At 45.7% G+C, this 18,136-nt stretch overlaps 1 non-coding gene across 1 annotated transcript; it reads right to left on the bottom strand.

Moving 5' to 3' along the window:
* Positions 1-12,448: 12,448 nt before the first annotated feature.
* On the bottom strand, positions 12,449-12,521 carry TRNAL-UAA (transfer RNA leucine (anticodon UAA)). Its single transcript has one exon. It is a non-coding gene; the product is annotated as a tRNA-Leu (tRNA).
* Between the last annotated feature and the right edge of the window lie 5,615 nt (positions 12,522-18,136).

Here is an 18,136-nt window from a genome sequence, read left to right as displayed (position 1 = left end):
GCAAGGCCATGCTCCCTGTGATTGCTCTAAGGAAGAATCCTGCCTTGACTCTTTCTAGCTTCGGGAGGTGAATCCTTGGCATGCTTTGGCTTGGACCTGCATTACTGCCATCTCTGCCTCTGTCATCGCTTGGCCTGGCTTTCTCTGTCTCTCTGTCTACATTTCCCTCTTCTGCTAAGGCCACCAGTCACTGGATTATCTTCCACTCGAATCCAGTATGACTTCATTTAACTTGATTATATTTGCAGAGACCCTATTGTTTGTTGGCATGGGAAGTTCCCCCTCCCACGCCCACCCCTGCACACAGAGTAGAATTGAATGCAGAGCCCCTAAGCTGGTTATTGGGCTCCTCTAGCTAAGGATTTTGGCTGCCTAGACAGAATGTACTGAGGGTCATTCCCTTGACCCTGGCCTGAGATTTTCCCACTGTACCTGGAAACCTGTGCCTCCTGCTCCTAGGAAAGAGTTTGCTAATCTGTCATTCCTGCTCCCTATGAGCCCTCCTCCACCAGCCCCAACATCTGGCTCTGCTTGACGAAAAGCCAGATTATTCATGACTCCCCTTCACACTTCCGGTTAAAGCCACCTCCCCCAGCTGTTTGCATTTTATCAGAGGCTTTGGCAACCTGTCTCTACCGCCCCCAAAGCCATGTTTCAAGGGAAGATTTCAATATGGGACATTCAGATCAGCGGCAGCCTATCTGTAGGCTCATTTTTATCCCCTGCAGTCTTCTTATTTCTAGGCTTGAAGGAAGCAGATGGGAGCCATGGAGGGAGGTAGGATCACAGAGGAACCCAAGGATGGGTTATTTCCTCCCAGAACAAATGAATCAGTGTCTGAGGAAGCCTAAGGCAAGCCTTTCTGAAGGGGCTGGAGACAGTGGAAGGGACTTAATATGAAAAATGAAGACCCTCCTGATTGATTTGTGGCGAGAGAGTTCCAAGCTCAGTTGTCTATTTGATCCTAGATCTGCTGCTTGGGGGGCATTGCTGGGGCATTCAGGGCCACCTCCCCCATCTTCCTCACACCTTCTGAGGTCCCCCTGGCTTCCTTTATTCTAACTCTGATTAGGGTAACATTTGTAACATTTGTCTCTGGAAAGCCAATGGCTTGGAATTGGGGTGGGACCTTTGTGGGGTCCTAGTGCCACCATGATCTAACTGTGACTTTGAGCAAGTCATCACTCTTCTATGGAACTCAGTCTCCTAAATTATAAATTGGGAGCAGAATCTCAGCCCTGTCTACTTCACATGGCTATTGTGAAGGTGAGGTGTGATTATGGAAATTTCCTGTTTACTTGTCTAACCTACACACTCCATGCTCCAGAGAACAGAAGTATGTCTTCCCTGTTAATTATTGTGTTCCCAGCACCCGGAAGACTCCCTGGCATGGAAGCTCAGTAAACACATGCTGAATAAATCATTGTAAATGTGCTTCATCAGCTGTCAAATACCATTACATAGAATTCTGTTTACTGCTGATCGGTCTGATTTATGGGAGGTCCCTCCATGTGCTCTTCGCTTTGCCTTGAATTGTGGGTCTGCCCCTCCAGCCTAGGAGCTCCCAGAGAGCAGAGACATCTCTACATCTGTGCACCTAGCGCTGTACCTGCCACACAGCTTTAGAAATGTCTGAGGAATGAACGGATGGGTGAATAATACAGAGTGCTTAAGTGGTTTGCTTGAGATCACTCAGCTAGGATTATCAACTGAAAAGCAAATGTTTATTAAAAGTTGAATAAACGCGCTATGAACCTGGGTTTTTGCGAAGTATTTTTCACTATTTCATACCAGGTGTCCTGACTTACAGTGCCATATTCTCTCCATTGCCCTTTCATGAGCACGCCTCACCCATCCCACACTGGTCAGTAGTGAGATTAGTATTTTCTTGTGAGGGCAGGTCATTCTACTTGGAACCCACCTCGATGGAGGCTCTAGGGGAGCCCTGCTCTCCTACTACTGCTCCCCTCAACTACTGCTGTTGTTGCTACCACTGCAGGGCCAGAAATTAGAGCAACAAAATTGAAGTGATTTGTCTTAGCTTGAGTTTTGCTTAAGCGGACCCTGAGACATAGATGTGGATGCAGAATGTTTTGGGGAGATGATCCCAGGAAACATTCATGGGGGTGGGAAAGTGAGATAAGGAAAGAAAGAAAGCCGATAAAGGGCTGTTACCAAGCAGGTTACCACTGTGGGCACCTGGAGTCCTGTCCTGCTGGGGACCCTTAGGAGTTGGTGTGGCGCATGCTGCAGAGTCATCTCAGCTGAGGACGAGGAAGCCAGGTTCTTATGCCTTACCCTGTTGTCCTTGGTGGAGGGCTGCTCTTTCAGCTCTCCGGTACTTCTGGTTTGCCAGACATGCAGATGTTCTAAGTGGCATCTTTGGAGTGTGGAGGTAAATGCCAAGGTTAGGTGGCAGAGCATGCACAGAGTCCACTGAGGTCTCATCAGAGTCCCAGCCTGGCTTGGTGTCCTTTGAGCCTCATCTTCAGCTTCTGTAAAAGAGATGTAACACTCCACCTCCCCAGCTAGGCTGTGGTGAAGTTAAAGGAGATGCAGTCAGTTATGTGACGTCACTTACAGGGTGATAATCGACATTTGTGACTAATGGCTAGTCCCACTCTTCTAGTATACTAAAGAAAGATTTAGAAATCAAATGACAAAGAGAAAGCTGGGCAGGTCACTCCAATGGGGAATGGCTTTAGATTTAGATCTTGATTAAATTTCTGAGTTGGAGGAAAGGACCACCCCAAGGCTGTGCCCAATTACCAGTCAATTCACACCCAACCCATACCCAGACCTCTGGGCGGGAAAAACACTTTCATCTCAGCTCCAACTCTTGGCTCAATTGAGGGACTGAACTGAACTGAACTGAAGTGGGCAGGAAATGCTAGACAAAAAAGAAAGACAAAGTTGCTAAGATAAAGAGGACTGATTGCTGTTTGGCAGGAGGGAAGGACAGGGCAGGATGTGGGGGGAAACAGATGAAACTGCCCCCCGTGGATGCAGATCATTGAATGAATGGCATGTGTGATTCACATGCTCTTACACCTGAAGATATAGAAGTTTCAGAGAGTGGGGAGAGGGAAGGAGAATGAAGGAAAGCACTAAAAAAAGAAACAGAAGTCTCTGTTTACTCTGCTTTTTCTCCACTACTGGCCAAGGCTGCTGGCAGTAAACTCAGCAAATCTATTTGATGTTAATCTTGTTGGAAGAATTTACTGTAATTTGGTTCACTGGGGCGATAATCAGATTTGTGTAAACTTTCATAATAATCTGCAAACAGTTCATATCTCTTGACAGATATGGTCTTTAAAATGCCTGCGCTCTGATCTTAGGAAAAGAGAGACTGTGGGCTGGTGGGGACCTTGGTTTTAGGAACCAAAGAGGTGCACCGATCTGCTTTTTTCTCTGGACTCCCACTCTCAGGCTTTCACTCCACCCCTTCCTCAGTGCCTGGCTCCAAAGCTGATGGGGTCCCCTTGGTGGGTGGTACTGATAGTAGCCTGGGATAGCAGTATCTTAAGGATAAGAAAGCCCACCAGGATTCTCCTGGTGGCTCAGTGGTAAAGAATCCACCTGCAAATGCAGGACATGCAGATTTGATCTGGCTTGGGAAAATCCTCTGGAGGAGGAAATGGCAACCCACTCTAGTCATCTTGCTTGGGAAATCCCACAGACAGAGGAGCCTGGCGGGCTACAGTCCATGGGGTTGCAAAGAGTCAGACATGACTTAGTAACTGAACAACAACAAGGATGAGAGAGTAATTACTCTCCATGTCCCCAGGCCTAATTGCTCAATAATTCCTGATCAATCAACCAATAGTATTGCCTTTAAAAATCTTTGTTTGGCAGTCCCTGTAGCAGCAAACTTGATTCTTACCAATATTATAATTTTCCAATTACCAATATAATTATTTCTATTTCTATTTTAAAGCCATAAAAATATTTATTCTATGCACTTTTTCATGCCTAGAAAACTTGACATAAATAGCAACTATTTCAGTATAATAAGCATAAACTATCCTTTTAAGAAGCAGTGGGGATTTTTTGTTTGTTTATAACAATAGGAACTGGATTCTTAGAGCAAATGGTGGAAAGTTAGAGGTGAAAGGGGAAAACTAGGATTTGGGAGGACAACTGGGGCAACTTGTGTTTCTCATAGGACGGCAAGGTCCAGAGGGCATGAAATCGTATTTTTTAATGATGACATGAAACTACCCATCTCCTTTCCTCAAACAAAAACAGACCACAACTCCAAGCAAAACCAAGCCTAAACATTTTACCATAAAATGTAACTCTATGTGGCCCACTGAAGCCAAGTCTGGCTTGTGTACTCTAACACCAAATTAAATCTAAGAGATGAGTTTGGGGAGGAGTAGAAAAGAACAGCTTTATTGCTTTGTCAGGCAAAAGGGACCAGAGTGGGCTAATGCCCTTAAAACTGTGTATCTTCACCTAGAGGGGATAGAGAGGAGTTTTGCAGTAATGGCTCTAAAAGGCATGATCAGGGACTTCCTTGGCCATCCAGTGGTTAGAACTCCACACTTCCAATGCCAGGGGTATGGGTTCGATCTCTGGTCAGGGAATTAAGATCCCATATGCCAGGGAATTAAAACCCCATATGCAGCAAAAAAAAAAAAAAAAAAAAAGACATGATCAGCTTGTGGACATTCTTCTGACTGGTTGGTGGTGAGGAATTGGGAGTCCAACTGGTCTGAGGTCTCCATGCTTGTGGCAGCATACAGTTAACTTCTCCCATCTGGTGGGGATTTTAGTATCTACAAAACAGTTCAAAGATACTGTTTTACATATATATATGTGTTCCCCCCTTGAAGGGCAACCAGGACCTTGCCCCAAGTCTATACTACTGTTTCTTGACTTTTCTCTGTCTGCTTTGCCTCTCTTCGCTAATTAGCACCTGTTTCAACCTACCCACTGGAACTCATAGAAGGTCATGGAGGCTGAACAAAGCCTATTTTCTGCCAACCAGAAAACAGGGGACACAGAAAGACTTTTGTACCCAGGACCCCCCTCCCCCACCCAGGATCCTGCTTGGTTTCACCATCAGGCTCTCTATGACTTTGGAAATGTGTGCAGTTAGGATCTGAGAAGTGATGTGAAGTGAAAGTCGCTCAGTTGTGTCCGACTCTTTGGGACCCCATGGGCTACACAGTCCATAGAATACTGCAGGATCTGAGAAGCTGTGGGGAAAAATGTCCTCAGGGGAATGGGCTCTGAGACAGAGCTGTATCAGCTTGGTGAGGAGAGCTAAAGCCAGAGTGCTTTCAGAGAAGTTGAGATTTGCTGCAAAAAGAAAGGCAATTAAAGCTGATATTCAGATCAGGTCTGGGCCTGGGGGCATTGGGGAATGATAGATCTAGAATGGGGCTTCTCCAGTGCCTCAGCGGTAAATAATCCACCTGCAGTGCAGGAGACGGAGGAGATGTGGGTTTAATCCTTGGGTCAGGAAGATCCCGCTGGAGGAGGGCATGGCAACTCACTCCAGTATTCTTGCCTAGAGAATCCCATAGACAGAGGAGCTTGGCAGGCTACAATTCATAGGGTTGCAAAGAGTCAGATATGACTGAAGTGACTGAGCACGGCACAGCACACACACACATCTAGAATGACTGTAGGTGTGTTAGCGTGGGGATGGGAAAATGGTGGTATCATGAGAAATGGAACCATTGGGAAAGAGGAACATTTAGGTGGAGAAGATGATTAACTCAGGGTTGGTCACCTTGAGAAGTGGCTTTGGGGTAACTGACAGAAACATCCTGCATTAATGGCTGGCAGAGGACTGAGCAAATAGGGCAGAAAATAGAGAACTGAGAATTACATAAGGAACGTTTAGTGAGCCCCTGCTGCATGCCAGGAGTTCAGGTAAATGCCAGGTGGAGAGGTGCCTGGGTGCACAATCAGAAAGTGGGGTGATTAAGTGCTCCAACTTTAGATTACACAGATCAGTGTTCCAATTCCCACTTTACCACTTGCTAGCTGTCGGCACCTTGGGCAGGTCATTTAATGTTTTTAAGCCACAATTTTCTCATCTCACAAAAAATGTGGAAAAGGGTGTCTGGCACACAGTCATCAATAATAAAGGGAGTTCTCGTGAAGAATAGGGAAGATAATGCATATGAAGTGCACAGCACTGTGTCTAGCATACAGCAAATATTTTAAAAATGTTACCTATTATTATCAGGAAAAAAAAATAACCCTTAAAGCACCCCTAGTCTAGTATGCTGTATGAGATAGATATGTAGTATCTAGTATGAAAACAGCAAGATAGGAGCTCAGCTGAGCTGGAGGAGAGAGAGAGAGAGCAGTAACTGAGCTGTCGGTTATCTGTGTAGCTGATTAAACCAACTGTCAGGGAAGAAGATATTTTCCTCTACCCTCCTAGGTTCTTCTGGCCAGTCTAAGATTAACAGATTAACAGGAGAAAATAATATAAAAGTTTAATAACATATATGCATAGGAGAGACCCAGAAAACCTGAGTAACTGGCCCAAATGACCCAAATTCTCACCTTAAATACCATCTTCAGCTAAAGACAAAGGAGGATGTTGGGGGTAGGGTGTTGGGTCTTCGAAGGGGAGGAAAGCAACTGACATGGAGATGGAAAAGCAAAAGACTGGGAAACAATTGTTTGCTGCGCCAGGCAGAGTCACTGGGACACAGAAGAATTTTAACTGACTTTGCTATGTTCCTGCCTTTCTACACAGCTGGTTCATACCATCCATGATATGATATCATCACAGATACCCTATCTGTGGTGATGACTGCCTTCCGGCAATAGGTCCCCTATCTATGTTCTTCAGGCAGTTAGGGGGAGTTCAAAGTTTCTTCCTGAGACTTTTGGGCCTTGGTTGTTTTCAGCTCGAAATAATCTTCATACTGAAGAGACAATTTGGTATCTTAGAAAGTAAGTGACAGAAACGTCAGCCCAGCAATGTTTCTGTGATGATAAGGCCAGGCCATTAAATAAGATCCCAGGTGGCCTCTGCCTGCAGTGGCTTGAAGTTCCCTGTCCAGAGACTGAGGTCAGGTCACAGCAGTGAGAGCACCGAATCCTAGCCACTAGGCCAGTGGTCAGTGACAAGGCCCTGGCCCTTCCGCTTTGCAGAAAATAATTCCTGCAAAGACAGAAAGTAGTGAAACAAGTAAGGTGTTTATTAGGGGGAAAGGGGGAGCAGTACATGTTGATAGACACATGGGCAGACTCAGAGGGAGAGTCCCTCGTGGCAGTTTCAATCACTTGTATGGGGGTACTTCTGGGTTTCCTTTGGCCAATCATTTTGATTTGCCTGGTTCAGAGTCCACATTTAATATACCTCAGGATCCTCCCATGTGTGTGCATGCATCTCTTAGCCAAGGTGGATTCTACTGCAAAGGCCTATGAGTACAGCATCCCTTAGCATTACTTCCCTGTGACCTCCAGTGAGCCTTTTTGTGTGTGTGTGGTCAGGAAGGTCTCTTGACTTAGAGAATGAGAAATATGTGGTCCAGCCTCTTCTCTTAATTGTCCTGCTATTCTCCTCTTGGAGTTTCAGTCCATAGGGAATGAATCTCCTATCACTTTACCCTGGAAGGGGGGCATCTACTTCCTGGCTCCTGTTTCTAACAGGAGCCCACAGTTGTAAATGAGTTAACCTAGGCTCTGAATTTGGAGTTCGCATCAACTTTGCAGGATACTTTAGTTCATCAACACCCTTCGCTGACTCTTCTTGGTCTCTTTCCTTTTGGTGTTATAGAGAGTGAAACAAGGTGACTGTGTTTTCATTCTGACTACCATACCAGACCTCAGATGTGCAGATGACACCACCCTTATGGCAGAAAGTGAAGAAGAACTAAAGAGCCTCTTGAGAAACTGAAAGAGGAGAGTGAAAAAGTTGGCTTAAAGCTCAACATTCAGAAAACTAAGATCATGGCATCTGGTCCCATCACTTCATGGCAAATAGATAGGGAAACAGTGGCTGACTTTATTTTTTGGGACTCAAAAATCACTGCAGATGGTGATTGCAGTCATGAAATTAAAAGACGCTTACTCCTTGGAAGGAAAGTTATGACCAACCTAGACGGCATATTAAAAAGCAGAGACATTACATTATCAACAAAGATCTGTATAGCCAAGGCTGTAGTTTTCCCAGTGGTCATGTATGGGTCTGAGAGTTAGACTATAAAGAAAGCTGAGCACCAAAGAACTGATGCTTTTAAACTGTGGTGTTGGAGAAGACTCTTGAGAGTCCCTTGGACTGCAAGGAGATCCAACCAGTCCATCCTAAAGGAGATCAGTCCTTTAGGACTGATCAGTGTTCATTGGAAGGACTGATGTTGAAGCTGAAACTCCAATACTTTGGCCACCTGATGCAAAGAGCTGACTCATTGGAAAAGACCCTGATGCTGGGAAAGATTGAGGGCAGGAGGAGAAGGGGACGACAGAGGATGAGATGGTTGGATGGCATCACCAATTCAATGGACATGAGTTTCTGTAAACTCTGGGAGTTGGTGATGGACAGGGAGGCCTGGTGTGCTGCAGTTCATGGGGTCGCGAAGAGTCGGACACGACTGAGCGACTGAACTGACTGACTGACTGACCAGACCTGTCCTGCATGCTAGTAGTTACCTGTAAGACCACTGGCTATGAAAGTAACATGTTCAGTTTAGCAGGAAGAGGACTTAAGGTTTTCATTCTGTTTAGTAGAAGTAGAAGACAGCCTGGGGAAATGATAGAGGTTTCTTTCCCACAAAAATGTTGGCAAATGAGTTTTCAAGTAATTTTCTCCCCTTTGTCCTTTAACCCCAGGAGATAAGCAAGGTGGCTACTGACAGTTCTTACAAATTGCGTTTCAAAGTAATGGATGCAAAAATGAGGCATTTTAGCACATGCTTCAAAAAGATATTAAATTGGCTTTGGGCCCTTGCCATTTATATCTTTCTCATTCTAGCTCCAAGTCCCTTAATGCATTTAGGAAGAAAGGAGGAGAAGCATCTGGGTAGAGAGGGGAAGAGAGAAAAAGGCTTTCCAGGTGGCTCAGTGGTAAAAACCTGCCTACCAGTGCAGGAGGTGCAGGAGACACGGGTTCAATCCTTGGGTCAGGAATATCCTCTGGAGTAGGAAATGGTAACCCACTCCAGTATTCTTGCCTATAAAAATTCCACGGACAGCAGAGCCAGGCAGGCTACAGTCCCTGGGGTTGATTGAGCATGCATGCACAGGGAAGAGAGACAAGTGGAGCAGGTATCTATAGCACCTGCTGTTTGTCTGGAGGGAGTGGGAATCTTACTCATCTCTTTGCACCCAGGCTCAGGCCTGTGGTATTCAGAGACCCTAGAGTGAAATGATTGCCGTGAGATAAGCGTGTGAAGACATCCTATTCTCTGGGGAAATGAGAGGAGCCCTCCTTGGGGACCCCCACCGCTGCTATCATCACCACCCAAACATCCTGAGGTCTCTCTCCAATGCTAGTATAATTAGATGATGTGGTTGTCTATGGGTGCTCTTAGAGGGGATAGAAACTGCCGGTCCCAAGAAGTTCCCCTTGTCAAAATATAATTTTCAGAAGGTAAAATATGACCCTCATATAAGGATACAGTGAGCACTTATTTAATTCATTAATGAGGAAATGGGCAGAATCATAAAGCCTTGTCAAAGAAGAGTATGTGAGACAGTATATACAGTAAGAGAAAGAGATTGCTAAGGTAACTACAGAGCTTGGTTAATTTGCTACAGTGCAAGAAAGCTAAAATGTTTGGACCTATCTTTTCTACTGGACAGAATATGTTTGTACCCCTAACTGGACCAAAAAAATCATTTGCAACTTATTATCTAAAAGTTAACGTCTCACTTTACAGAGTAAGGGTCCCTGTCAAAGTCAGACAAAGGTATAGTCCCTCAAAAGTCAGGAGATGCTTAGGTAGGCTCATTGGGAAATGCTCTAGTGTGAATTTGAAAGTGTATACGGTGATATCTTTGCCTTACGTACAAGTTTTGGATAGTTTTTCTTAAAACTCAGAGTATACCCCAACCCTACCATAGTTTTACAACTCAACAATTTGGCCGATATCTCTTTGAGCAGGTTGGGAGTCAGACTAGCAGAGGCTCCAGGCATGAGGTTCACCTGGACCCTGTCTCTGTGCTAGTCCTCCCAGTTCTTCCATCCCATCCCTGCACCCAGTCCTTGGAGATGAGACTGTAGGACACTGAGTCCAGAATGGGAGCCCTGAAGCTTTTGTTGGCTTCACACGAGGGCACAAATAAACTCCATGCTTCAGCGTGGTTTCTGCCACCTGTCCCAAGGCATAAGAAATTCCTGTAGTCGAAGGTGAAGGGTGTGGAGCCAGACCCCCCGCCCTGAGGCCTGTGTGTCTGTTTATGAATTACCCCTCCTCCTGCCACTCACACACAGCCCTCCCATTACCCACAGAACTGCTTACAGCCACAACAATAAACAGGTGTGCACAGTGCTGAGACCTGACAGAGACTCTCTCTTTGACCAAACTGACAAAGGCTCTTCTAAGCCTTTTGTCTTTGGCCTTCATCCTATGTCCTGCCCTGTGTCGCTGCATAGCCCAGTCTCAGCAAAGAACCCTGCTTGCTAAGGCAGTGTGGTGAGAAATCCCCCACCTTTGACATCTGACTTTCCTCATCTCTACCCCATCTTTGATGTATACATTTTTGACTTTTCCTTTGGCAAGACTCCTGCTACCCTTGTCTTCTCTTAAAAATTTCCCATCCACTGACCCCCCTCATTCTGCTCATTGGCCAAGTCCCCAGCTGCCTTTGCTGTATTGGGAGTGAAGCCCAATCTCTTCCCCCTATTGAAAGTCTTGAATAAAATCTTCCTTACTAATTTAACGAGTGTCATACTAATATTTTCTTTAATGGAACTAAAAATAAAGTGTACCCAGTCCAAATCCAGCCCTTCATGCTGCTCTCAGAGTCCCACTGTCAAAAGGAGTCTCCATCTGCCCCAAGTTCTGCCACTGGATTTAGCTGCTGCCTCGGAGATTAGGAATCAACAAGGATGGGGCCTCTTGTTCAAAAGCAGGGAAAAGTGCCATTAAAATCACTAAAGTGTAAAGCCCTTTTCTTTCTTCCCTTCCTTTGTCTCTTGGTTCATTATGGTGTTTATTTGCTATTTAATGTCATTTTCTTTCTTCTGTTACTTCCTTGAATTCAGTTCAGTTCAGTCGCTCAGTCGTGTCCAACTCTGCAATCCCATGAATCCCATGAACAGCACACCAGGCCTCCCTGTCCATCACCAACTCCCGGAGTTTATCCAAACTCATGTCCATTGAGTTGGTGATGCCATCCAGCCATCTCATCCTCTGTCGTCCCCTTCTCCTCCTGCCCCCAATCCCTCCCAACATCAGAGTCTTTTCCAATGAGTCAACTCTTTGCATGAGGTGGCCAAAGGATTGAATTGAATTAGCCAGCCACTAATATGGAAAATGATGGCATTGAAGGAAAGGAAAAAACAGGACCACTCACAGTTCCTTCTCCTTTCAGTCCTTCTTTAGTCATTGACAAGCTGTAAGTAGATTGAACTGGTAGGATGTGTACATATCAAGAAGTAGAATGAAGGGATTCCCTGTGGTCCAGTGGCTAAGATTCCGTACTCCCAATGCAAAGGGCCCAGGTTCCATCCCCGGTCAGGGAGCTAATCCCACTTGCTGAAGAGTTCACAGGCTGCACCTAAAGGGCCCTGCCCCCTGCAATGAAGACTGGACGTCCCAGGTGCCACAGCTAAGACCTGGCACAGCCAGATAAATAAATAAATCCTATTTTAAAAAGAAGAAGTAAGATGAAAGCAGCTGAATTAGTTTCATGCCTTTCTACTATTTTGGTAAGAACAAAATATGCATAGATGTACAAATTATGAAATGTGAATTATGTAACTGCATATGAACTAAATGACCTTACATTTGCATTTAAAACTGGGATTGTGCAAAATAAAGATGAACAGTAAAGTTTATGTTAATAATCCAAAAATTTTTTTAAATTTCTTTTTACTTAGAATGACATTAAATAGCAAACACCATAACAGGTCAAGAGAGAAAGGAAGAGAAGAAAGAAGAGGGTTTTATATTTTAGTAACTTTAATGGCAAGTTTTCCCTGCTTTTTGAGCAAGGGGCCCCATCCTTGTTAATGTTAACAGACTGTACCTAAAGAAGAGGCTGAATGCTGAGGCAGGGAACACAGGGAAGTGGTCAGAGCAAGGCCGTAAACAGGCTGGGTGCAATATACGAGTGAAATTGTCCCCTGAGTAAAAGGTCCTATAAAATGTTCCTAGGAAATATTTTCTAATATTTCCCGGGGGAGGCTCCCCTCCCCCCAGTAGGCTTAAAGGGCCATATATTTATGACAAAAACTTTTTGTTTATTTTTCAAATATTTATTTATTTGACTGTGTCAGGTCTTAGCTGTGGCATGTGGGATCTAGTTCCCTGACCAGGGATCGAACCTGGGCCCCCTGCATTTAGAGCATGGAGTCCTAGCCACTGGACCATAAGGGAAGTCCCGAGAAAAACTTTTTAAATAAGCTAAAATGTTTTACATTGCTTTAATATCAACATATATTTTCTTTATGGTTTCTTTAATTTATTTAACAGTAAATTAACATCAGCATGACCATAAAATAAGGAAAAGATAAGGCTAGACGGATAGTTCCGGAGGGTCAGCTGGATGAAGTTCCATGTGTTACCCCTGTGGGCTTAGCCAAGAGTCCACTCCTCTGACCCTTCCAACAGTTGTACAAATGCCTCATTCTCTTTATAAATTTCTCGCTGCTTCAAATAGCTAGAGTGGTTTATTTCTTGGGAAGACCCTGTCTGATAAATAAGTTTGACAGCACAGGCCAAAGGGAATAGTGTCAGGGACTCGATGAAAACTGTGTCCTGCCGGAGAAAATAGATCCGCTCTTTGCTGGGAGCTTCTCTCTCTCAGATCAACCAAATCCCTCCCTAATCAATTAAGCCCATTTACTCCTTTACCAGCCTCTGCTGAAAACCAGAAGAGCTAGACATTGGTCTCCATTTTGGACACTGGGGAATAAATATCTGCTGGAGAAAGTGGAAGCTTAGCTCTCCCTGGTTTTGTCTGGGATGTGATGGTGTGACTCCTACTCACACAGTGGTTTAAGAGGCCCTCCTGAGGAGCCTTTTGTGAGTTCTGTTAGAAGCCAGAGCAAGATTGGATAACCACCGGGCTACACCTTCCTTCCATGCAAGATTGATTTCCTGAGGCAAAAGCACCTACCTCCTGCCAAAAACCTCTTACCTTGTTCCCTGAAGCTAACTTCCATTTGGCTGACAGAATGTATTAATACCCATGGTGGGTGATCAGCCTTCAATAAATAATGCTAGTTGTTCTAATATACCTGGTATGAAATATTCAGAGCTATTAATGCATTTCTGTTTAAATCGTCACCAGGGCATTAGTCCAAATCAGTGATGAACTTAGGTTCTATCATCTTTTTCTGCACAGATCAGATGTAGAGTGCAGGCTGAGGGTTCCAGGAAATGGCACCAAGGAGCCAACACTCAGTGTAAAAAGATGTGATAGGGGAATACCAGGGTCCTTGCTTGGGGTCCAGGGTTCCTGTCCTAGCCTGGCTGCACTGAAGGACGTGATAAGCAAACTTTCAGAAGCAGAGACCTGATGAAAATGGAAATAAAGAGGCATTTATTTCGGGTTTGTTAGGACTACAGCTTGGAGACATGGATTCAAGAGGCAATTGAATTGTGTTCTGCTGGACTACAAAATGGAGAAAGTTTATAAAAGCCAAAACCTTAAGGTTACAGGTGGTTACATGAGTTGTTTATCAAGGATTATAATTGGAGCTGGCAAGAAGTAAGAATGTCTATTTAGCAAGAATTGATTGAGGTCTGAAATATTTGCATAGTTACCAGGGGGAACAATCTTCGGACACAAGGTTGTAGCTAGCAGATGTGTTAAAAATGGCTGGTGACCTTGGGTTTGGTACAGTTCACAAAAAGTTCTCAGTTGCAGGGGCAGACCAGATCCTCCATAGCCACTTAACTACATTTTGGATGCTCAAACTATGATTACTCCTTCAGGATTTCAGTCTGCCATCATTCTCGAGGCTTCTGTGGTCACAGGAAGTCAGATTAGAGCATTATAAGATGTCTTCTCCTGTCCTTGATTGTAAGCACTTAAAATGCTTTAGTCTCTTGAGGCTACAGAGGGAACATTGGAGAGTGGGGGAGTCTAAACAACCACATAGATGGGGAGTGGGACTCAAATTACCAAGCATTAGGACCTCCGCAGGAAACTTTGGGTACTGAGAGATTTGAGAAGGTTAAGCTCAGATATCCTGGCACTGTGCAGATGGTTGACAGGTCTATAAATTATGTTTGCTTGTGAGCTGTGGTCCTGATTGGCAGGTAATGAGCAAGAATCTGAAGGGTGAGCTGACAGAAGTGAGTCAATAAGGACCAAGCGGGGCAGGAGTACTTCCTGCCTCTTTCTGCCTTGTTTGTTCATTTTTAGGACGTTAACTGAGAGGTAAAGAATTGTTGGCGTGGGAGAACTCTCCAGACACAACGGAATTGCCTAGGTGCCCCCAACACCAGTGTCCCCACACCCTTCTCAGATCCCTGGTTTCCCACCCTGCCCCATCCCACATAAAGTCCATTAAGAACGTAATCCAAAGGGCTCTGAAAGGAAGGACAGGGCTATTTAATTCCACTAAGGGTTCCCTGCTCCTCCCTCCCCCGAGCAGAAATGGATGTAGGAAGAGGAGATTTCAGAGGCAGAATTAGCTCTCTGAGATCTATTCTCTGAATCCCAGCTGAGAGCCTGTCTTATCCTTATTCTTATGAAATCCTGATCGCCCCTCACTCTTGCCTCCCCTCTCACCCTTCCATCGGCCGGGGTCACTCAAATGCTTTCTTTATGGGTTTCTGACACTGTCAGTTCCCAGCAGCTCAGCAGCTGCATTCCAATCTCTACGCTAATAAGCTGATCTCTACTTTCGTCAATACGGCGATTCTCTCAGCTCATGCTGGTTCTGCTTGATCTTTGCTTTACTCACCCACTTCACTCTCAGAGGCCATGAGGTAAACATGGCAGGAGGCAGTAGTCAGACTGGCCTTAGGGACTAAGCAAGAACCTTAATGTGTGCCAGTTATTTAGCTATTGTTTCTCAGCCTCAGTCTTATCTTTCTGTCCTCTGCTTTGTGATGCTGGGGCTAGAACTTTGAAAACTAGTTTTCTGCTCAGCCAGTTAGCTCCCTGTTAGTTTCTGCCAGTAGGGGTTGCCAGACTGGCAGGCAGAAGGGACACACTTTTCATCTGTGCTGTCCTCATTTGTCCATCTGACTCTTTGAGACCCCATGGACTGTAGCCCACCGGGCTCCTCCGTCCATGGGATTTCCCAGGCAAGAAGACTGGAGTGGGCTGCCATTTCCTTCTCTAGGGAAACTTCCCAATCCAGAGATCGAACCCACGTCTCTTGTGTCTCCTGCATTGGCAGGCGGATTCTTTACCACTCTGCCACCTAGGAAGCCTCCACACTTTTCCTCCAGCCTTGATTTTTCACAGCAGATGAGGCAGTTTGTTCAGTAGCAACAGCTGGTTCCAATTTGCAATTGCTCCTCCTCTGTTCAACTTCTAAATGATGGGTGATCCAGGGCCAAGGTCCAGTCCTGCATGCCCATCACTTCTCTGTGAACACAGTTTGAACACTTCGACTGGTTTATGGATTTATGTGCCAGATATTCTGATGACTGTCAAATCTGCTTCTCTAACACTGACCCTTCCCTATACTCCCTATTTGAAATGTTAGACGCATCTTCAGTTTAACATGTCCAAACATAATTTTGAATTTCTCCTCTTCCAAATAAGGTTCTCCTTTTGTCTACTTCACCTCCACTGACAATGTGTCACCATCTTCACCACACCACCCTCATCTAAGAAAGCATCAGCTCAGAATGAGTTGGGTAGAAAATCAGGAAAATTCTTGCTGTAAAGCTCCCAAGATATTTTTAAAGTATTTATTTACTTATTTGGCATGTGAGATCTTAAATTGCCACATGCAAACTCTTAGTTGAAACCTGCAAATTCTTAATTGTGGCATGTGGGATCTAGTTCACTGACTAGGAATCGAACCCAGGCCCCCTGCATTGCAAGCACAGTCTTAGCCACTGGAACACAAGAAAAGTCCCCCCAGTAAAGCTTCTAGAATGCCCAGTTATAGAATCTCAGAGCACAGTGACTTTCTCCCTGAACAAAAGGAAACTGGGGATAACAAATCTGTTGGGAGTGAAACCAGAACTACGAAACGAAGGAGTCATGAGGGAACATTCGTAAGAAGTGGCAAACTAAATAGGGAAAGCTGCCCTTGTTGATGACCTCAGCCTCCCTGCCACTCAGGGGCCACGTGCTCCTGCTCATTACTGGGACCGTGAGCTGTGCTGGGCTGGAGCCCATCATTACTCATAATGACTTCACAGAGCTCAGCCCAGGTAGGAGCCCAGACATTTCAAGATAATGGCTTTTCTTCCCTTTTTATTCTGAGTGTGCTAGCTCCCTGCATGGATTGAAAAGTGCTTATTGAAAGTGCCTTTGATAATTAGGTTGGTCCTGGCTTCATTAAACACCGGTAAGCTTCCTGCTTCTAGGTCCAGACATGAGAAGGAGCCCAAAATATGGATTCTCCTTTAAATGAGGCCCCGGGACACAGAGAGGGCAGAAGTGTTTCCCTTTCTGTTTCTGGGTTGAGTTAGTTGTGGGGACTGGGGGCAGGCAGGCAGGAGGCAGGTCCCCATGGGGCTACTGAAGGAGGTCTTTTTTTCCCATTCATGCCACCCACATGTTAGGCCTTGATTTTGCTAGGTCTTGCTAGGTCTTAATTTTGGCACATGGGATCTGGTTCCCTGACCAGGGATCAAACCCGGTCCCACTGCATTGGGAACTCAGAGTCTTAGCCAGTGGACCACCAGGGCAGTCCCTAAGCCTTGATTTCCTTATCTGTTATATGGAGCTTAGAACCTGGAGAATGTCAGAGCCAGAAAGGACCTCAGGTGTATTGATGCCTACACCTTTACCCTACAGAGGAAAACATATAGCTATGGAGGCCCAGAGAGGGAATGCAACTTGTCCAAGGTCACACAGTTCAGCTGTGACAAGGCCATGCTCAGAACCCAGGTCTTTTTTGGTGGCTCCAGGCTCAATGAGGGCTTCCCAGGTGGTGCTAGTGGTAAAGAATCCACCTGCCAATGCAGGAGACACAAGAGACATGGGTTTGATCCCTGGGTCGGGAGGATCCCCTAGAGAAAGAAATGGCAACCCACTGCAGTATCCTTGCCTGGAGAATCCCATGGACAGAGGAGCCTGGCAGACTACAGTCCATGGGGTCACAGGGAGTCGGACACGACTGAGATGACTAGGCATGCACACAGGGTCAGCGATCCCCAGTGCACAGAACCTTAGAAAATAGAAGAGAGAAGATGAAGTAGTTTGACAAAGGACCCATGCTTTGCAGACGCGAGGGGTTCCTGTCTGGGGGATGGAGAGGAGGAGGTTCACTGGTCTCCTGGCTTTAGCCTCTCCTCCCAGGCATGAGAGCATGGCCAGGTCATTTGGCCTCCTTGAGTCTCATGAGCTGCCCTGCTTACCTCACAGCGCTCTGGGGAAGAGAGGGTGAGATGAGAGGGGAGACTTGAGAAAGTGCCTCAATAAACACAGCCCACCAGGCTGCATGAAAGGCTGGCTTTGTGCTCACTCCCTCCTCGTCTGCCCCAAAGTCATCAACGGTACTGCTCACAGTCCAGTCTGGCGCAGACCTCCGTTGGCATCAGGGAGTCACTTTTCCACATGCTTTCTGAGTTATTGAGCCCTCCTCTGCCCAACCACCCTTAGACCTTTGACAACATCAAACCTTTCAAAAGGCCTGGGTCTTGGCTTGGGTGGCACCATTTCCTTACTGTGCCTGCCACTGTCTTCACTCTTCAGATCCCAGAACCTCGTAAAGAAGGCTCAGCTCCACACAGATTTTCCCTTTGGCTGTGATCGTGGTGGTGGATTTCACCTGGGTCCTAATTCAGGAACAGGCCTGGCCCTCAGTCCTGCTTGGGACTCACCCTTTGCCATGGGTTCTTCCATCTAT

Source organism: Budorcas taxicolor, chromosome 3, assembly GCF_023091745.1.
Source record: "Budorcas taxicolor isolate Tak-1 chromosome 3, Takin1.1, whole genome shotgun sequence".
Classification (NCBI taxonomy): domain Eukaryota; kingdom Metazoa; phylum Chordata; class Mammalia; order Artiodactyla; family Bovidae; genus Budorcas; species Budorcas taxicolor.
Note: the sequence above shows the minus strand (reverse complement) of the source record. Positions and strands in the feature narration are given on the sequence as shown.